General features: G+C 36.7%; 1 pseudogene; it reads left to right on the forward strand.

The window, feature by feature from the left end:
* LOC101570305 lies at nt 1-835 on the forward strand (annotated as a pseudogene).
* Nucleotides 836-7,124: the final 6,289 nt, after the last annotated feature.

Below are 7,124 nucleotides of genomic sequence, written 5' to 3' on the forward strand. Positions count from 1 at the left end.
ATGGGGGCTGCAGCAGCAAAGTTGCTCTGGGCCTCGGTTGCTTGCCAGGTGAGCATAATTTCTCGTGGCATTTCTGCCTCTGCAGCCTTTGCACCTGTTGCTTCTAGAAGACCATGTTTGACAAAGGCACTGTGGTCTGGGTCTCCTCAAGCCAAACTCACCTTCAGCACCAGTTCCTTGTGCCATGCTCCAGCTGTCACCCAGCATGCTGTTGTTAACGGAGAATTCAAAGAGCTAAGACTTGAGGACTTAAAGGGGAAATATTCGGTGCTTTTCTTCTACCCTTTGGATTTCACCTTTGTGTGTCCTACAGAAATTGTTGCTTTTAGTGACAAAGTCAATGAGTTTCATGATGTGAACTGTGAAGTTGTGGCAGTTTCAGTGGATTCCCACTTTACTCACCTCACCTGGATCAATACACCAAGAAAGAGCAGTGGTTTGGGCCATATGAGCATAGCACTTCTGTCAGATTTAACTAAACAGATTTCCCAGGACTACAGTGTACCTTTGGAAGGTCCTGGTATTGCACTCCGAAGACTCTTCATAATTGACCCAATGGAGTCATCAAGTATCTGAGTGTCAACGATCTCCCAGTGGGCCAAAGCGTGGATGAGACCCCCCCGCTTAGTGAAGGTGTTCCAGTTTGTGGAAACCCATGGAGAAGTCTGCCCAGCGAAATGCACACCAGATTCCCCTACAATCAAGCCAAGCCCAGCAGATTCCAAGGAGTACTTCGAGAAGGTCCATCAGTAGGTGGCCATGTGCACCTTCAGCTGCCCAGCTAGGCCAGAGCCACAACCACATGCCCACAGGCTTTCAGAGATGATTATTAATAGACGACAAAGCCCAATTATGTTTGTCATTAGAAATAGTACTCTACATGCTCTGTTTCTGTAACTCTGGCTAGGGCTTTCTGAAGCTGTCATTTGCTGACCTCAGGAGACCTCCCTGGGCCATCTCCACAACTAGCAAAGTTTTCAGAAACCCAGTTCCTGTTTCCTCAATTGTGTCCTCAGTCGGTAAAGAAAGCATTTTTGTTTCTTATCCTTCCTTGAACCATCGTTGCCAACAAAGTAATACCACGTGCACTGAAACCTTCTGAGTGAGAGTCCTCCAACTTCCTTCTTGAATTTCATCATATTTTTAGAATGAACTTTCTTTTAGGGTAACAAAGATTATGTCCTGTGTTGTTCGCATTTAAAGTGGATGTATACATAGTAATGGAAATGAATGTGAATCATGTTACTAAAAAGCCTGATGACAGAGATTTACCTGATCATGCCTGATAACCATCCCTGAGATTTACACATTTACATAGTTATTTTACTCATTTCATCCATGAACTGGCTTTGGTCTGCCTGTGTTCCTAGATATTAATTAAGTATGATTATAAAGGTCATAAATTCAACTCCTTGGTTCAATGTGATTGAATTTTGAAATCAATGTAATTTCCTTCTTGAAATGCTCAATGTAAGAATAAACATATTTTTAAAATAAAAAAGAAGTAAAGCCATGTTGTTATGTTGAGCTATAGGAGACTCAGGTCAACAATTTCTGACATTGCCAGTCAAGCGGAAGACCCAATACTATTATGGACTATTGGACTCTTTTAAAATATTTTACTGAGTTAATACACTTATAATATTCAAATGATGGAACTAAACAAAATAGGGATATATAAATGAATGTCCATTTTGTATCTGTGTATTCAAAATGGTTAGGATAGATATATAATCACATTCTCTTAATGAATAGAGGGATTTGTTGTAATGGTGTTTATAAGTAGAATATCATGTCTGCATCTTGAACAGCGAATAACCACTAGAAAGAGAGTATGCAATGTGGTAATTGTTGAAATTCTCCTACCAATTTGAGTTGAAACTGTCTCATTGCTATTAATCTCTCCATAAAATTATGAAAAAAAACTAAACAAAAAGGTGATAGAAATGAAGGACCATTTTGTATCTGTATATACAAAATACTTAGCATAAATATACAGCTATTTTCTTTTAATTCAATGAGAAGAAAGATTTGAACTAATAGTGTTTGGACAGGATATCATGTCTGCATCTTGTACTGTGAATAACTACCACAAATACAACAATATGCAATGTGTTAATTATTGTAACTGTCCTACTAGCCTGTTTTGAAACTGTCTCAATGTTATTTGTTTCTCAATAAAATAAAATAATTAATTTAAAAAAGAATAAAATGAAAACAATAGAAAAAAATTAAAAAATTAAAAATAAAATACACTAGGGCCCAAAATTTAAACACCCAGTCCAGAAATGGGCATCCTAGATGAAGACACACTTCTCAGCAGATGAAATTAAAGAAGCAAATAAATGTATGAAAAAATGCTCCACATCACTAACCATCCGTGAAATGCAAATTAAAACAACATTGAGATATCATCTCACCCCAGAAAGGATGGCTATCATAAAGAAATCACCCAACAACAAATGTTGGAGAGGATGTGGGGAAAAAGAGATCCTTGTCCACTGCTGATGGGAATGTAGGCTGGTGCAACCATTATGGAAATCAGTGTGGAGACTCCTTAGAAAACTTGGACTGGAAATTCCATTTAATCCAGCTATTCCTCTACTAGGAATTTTCCCAGAGGATCTGAAAACATCATATAATAGTGATATATGTGTGCCTATGTTTATAGCAGTAGAATTTGTGATAGCCAAGTCTCGGAAATAACCAAGATGCTCATCACCCGAGGAATGAATGAAAAAGATGTGGTATTTTTATACAATGGAGTATTACTCAACTATAAAGAATGATAAACTCAAAGGCTTTATATTGAAGTGTATGCCACTTGAAGATATACTCATAAGTGAAATAAACCAGACACTCATGTGTAAATATCATATAGTTTCCCTAGTATAAGAACTCAAAAGAAGAAATACAAATAGAAAGGTATAATACAAGTAAAAGGAAAGCAAGAACTTAAGGACTAGACAATGAAAAGAGAGCAAGGAGAAGAGCTAGGAAACATGACAGGGGCAAGCCATACAGTTATATGTAGAAGATGGGCAAGGCAATGATCCTGAGAATCTTGAGAAGATTTGTGAATCTTGCAATTAATTGGAATGATTCTCACCCTGACTAACTATATATACTGACACCTTTGAACTAAATAACTGCACTGAAGATGGCAATTTGCAATAGTAGGTTCATGCTTGGAGTGCCTGTCATTCTGGTCATCTAAATACATGCTGCTTGTCATGACGTGCCAACTGCTGTTGTACTGTCTCTCAGGTAGATAACTGTTCACAAAGAAGGGGGTGGTGAATGAAAGTCAGAGAAAAGAAAAAGAATGTTGCAGGACTGTCCTGCTACAAGGTTGTATATGGTTAGATTTCTGGACTTATGTGTAAATATAAAAATTATATAATTCTTTATGCCTATTTTTAAAATATATTTTAATTTCTAAAATATTTTTTCATCATATTCTGTAGGGACTTAAAGTTTAACATATCAATAGTTGGAGGTCCTTCTTCACCTCCATCCTGGGCATCTTGCCAGTCTTAGGATTATGCTTCACTCCCAGACTCTACAGTTCAGCCACTCTGCTATATAATCAGAGTGAAAGGGAAAGGATGCTGCAAGACCCTGCTTCCCACATATTCTGGTTCTTTGAGAGATGCTGAAAACATAATGAGCACTTCTCCTTCCCCAGGGATCTTGTGTTCATGAACTACATATCCTGCTGGGCTTGAGAGCCATGAGGAAGACTCCACAACGCCTTTCACTGCCTTATCCAAGATGACCAGTCCTAAATTAATTTGTGCACTTTTGTTCTGTTCTTACAATTTTGTTCAATTGCCTTTGAGTACATCATTACACAAAATGGAAAAGACTCTTATGATTCCCTCCTCACAGCTCAAGTGATAGCTTCCCGCATTTTTCTTACTCTAAAAATCCTCATGTTACCAGTTGTAGTTCATTGTTTTATTTTCACCTTTATTCCTAATCCACTGCCTTCTGTACTGTCTAGACCGAATGCAGAACCAGTATTGTGGGGTGGTATGTGATAAATCAGGCTCTGCCTAAGCATTTGAAGCTTGACGTTCTAGTTCCAGCTTTGTCTCTTTTTACCTGTGTGACCTTTTATGAGTTCTTTAAGATTTTGGAGCTTTACTTTTCTCATTTTTAAAGTTCAGATAGCAGTTGTTTTTAATTTCCAAAGACACAGTCCAAGTTAAAACAGAAAATTTTGGGGCTGGGAGATAGCTCAGTAGAATAAGTGCTTGCTTGGCAAGCACGAGGGCCTGAGTTCAATCCCAGGTTCCAATAACAACAACAACAAAAAAAAAACCAAGAAAATTAAAGATCATTATGTAAAAGTAAGCTATTACTCTAAGGTCTTTCCACTGCTAAGTAAAATAACATTGGATCTCTCTTTGTTTACATGATCATGGACTTCTTTGATTTTACTCTGCACAGTTTTTGGTTTTTTGTTTCTTGAGACAGGGTCTCGCTACGTAGTCCAGGCTGACCTCAAACTTGCAGTGATTTTCCTGCCCTGCCTCCCAAGTGCTGACATTACAGGCATGCACCACCATGCCCAAATGCTCTGCATATTTTTAAGCCATACTCTATTCTTAGGTCACAATCAGATTATCATCTATCATGGCTCCCATTTTGTTCAACTGTAGATAAAATTTTAACTTGCTAAAACTCATTATTGCAAACATTAAAAGTTTCTTGTTCTAAACTTGCCCTTGAAAGTAGATATATCTTGTCTCAAATACACACACACACACACACACACACACACACACACACACACACACATTTTCCTTGCCTACCAAGTACCATGGCTATTTTCTAGTGTAGAATTGTTTAAGATGTCTATCCATAGCTAGGCTTGTTTATACACATTTGTAATCCAAGTACTTGGAGACTGAGGCAGAAATATTTCAAGTTGAAGGGCACCTTATGAAATAAACTGAAGTTGATTGGCACACATGGTACTAGAGGAACAAATTGGTTTTTGCTTAAGTCTTCCTTTCACTTGACTCTGGGGAACATGTGTCTTATACGAACAGAGCATAACTAATTTCATCTACTCTTTTCATGATATTACTTTATTAATTGCCTCAAATTTAAACATCGAAGCTAAAATCAAAGTGTCAAAGGGCTCCGCTAATATGCATAAGGTCCTGGGTTTCTTCTCCAGCACTGAAAAAAAAACCTCAATAACTATACTACAAATCAAGATTTTATTGTAATGCCCTGAATATGAGGTAAATATATGGAAAATATTTATATTTATAAATATTTGAATCATTTATGAATATAATATGAAACTTTTTTGAAAAAGAAACTGACATATTTCCTTTTTAAAAAAACAATTTTATTGAGAAACAAATAGCAATGAGATAGTTTCAAAACCAATTACTAGCACAGTTTCACTAATTAATACATTGCATATTGTTGTCTTAGTTGTTATTCATTGTACAAGATGTAGACATGATATCCTGTCCACAAACACTATTAGAAAAAATGTCTTTATTCAATGATCCAAGAGAATGCAGCTGTGTATCTATCTTAACTATTTTGAACATACAGATACAAAATAGTAGTTCATTTGTATCCCATTTTCTGTTTAGTTTTGTCAGAGAAGGGTATTCCATTGTCATTTAACTATTGTAGGTGCCTGAATTCAGCAAAATATTCCAATATAATCCAGTAGTCCATAATAGTGGGTTTTCTATAAGACTGGCATTGACAGAAGTTGTTGACTTGGCTGGAGAGATGGCTCAGTGGAATTACTGATTGCCTGGCAAGTGCCAGGGCCTGAGTTCAATCCCCAGTTACACCAAAAGAAAAGAAAAGAAAAAAAGAAGAAGATGTTGTTGACTTGAGCCTTTTACAGCTCAGCATATTAATGTGACTTTACCCGCTATACTCCTTTCCCATACTTCTCTGCTGAATGGTCAAGACTAAGACAAAGCAAGACCTATATAAGAAGAAATGTAACTTTTATATCTGATAAAATCACTCAAATCCCCTCAGGATTTATCCTGAAACCCTGTACGGCAGTTTGTAGATCCTTTGTGAGTGTCAGACATGTGGATGAGTCACGGCCATTGCTTGAGCAATTTGCTTTCTGTGAAAGGCTGGGAGAATGTTTTCTCTCCATGCGACTCTCCTTAGGCATACTCTACATCATCGATCACTTTCCTCTTTGGCCCCATAATCTCCATGATCAGAAAACTTGGGACACAACTAGTTTACATGATATTATAATACCGGTTCTCCTATGGCCTGAGTCTTCACTGACCTTGAAAGGCTAGGGCCAAAATGTTGGTTGTCCTTGCAGCCCTTCTTTTTCTCTAGTTTTTGGTCTGTGAACTTAGATTGTTAACCCTCCAGAAGAGAAGCTTATTAATATTACCCTAAAACATAGGCAGTTGAGCTTAACCACACTATATGTCTGAATATCCAACATCTTAGGCATAAAGTGGAACAGGTATTTTCCATCAAGTATTGATATGTTAAACTTTAAGTCTCTACAGGATATGAAGAAAAAAATTGAAAAATAAAAAAGCATTTTTTAAAATAGGAATAATCAGTTACGTATTTTTTCACAGAAATTTAGAAATCTAACCATATGCAGCATTGTAGCTGGACAGTCCTATGACATTTTTTTTCTTGTCTCTTGAGAAGCTGACATATATTTTCTGACTGTTTTATGAGGCTACTGTTTTTGTTCATGGGTACTGTGTACTTTCTTTTGGGAATTAGATAGTGTTGAGTTTCTTACTGCTTCTAAATTGGAACTGTTGAAAGCATGAGTCATGCATGTAAAAGGCCCTGCATTCAAAAATGAAGTCACGTGCTATCTGAGAATCCTTTAGAAACAATGGAAGATTTTTTTGGTTTTTTTTTTGTGTCTCAAAAAGGAGAAAATCACATTTCTGTAGAATGTGGTCGACGTTGTGCAAGCAATATAAGGATGAACATTTTCACTTAATACTTTTTTGTGAAAATTTTATTGATAAACAGATAGCAATGAGACAGTTTCAAATCAAATCGGAAGTACAGTTTCAATAAATAACACACTGCATATATTCTTCTTAGCGATTAATTGCTGTACAAGATGCGGA

This window comes from Octodon degus, unplaced genomic scaffold (assembly GCF_000260255.1).
Source record: "Octodon degus isolate 3935 unplaced genomic scaffold, OctDeg1.0 scaffold00110, whole genome shotgun sequence".
NCBI lineage: Eukaryota > Metazoa > Chordata > Mammalia > Rodentia > Octodontidae > Octodon > Octodon degus.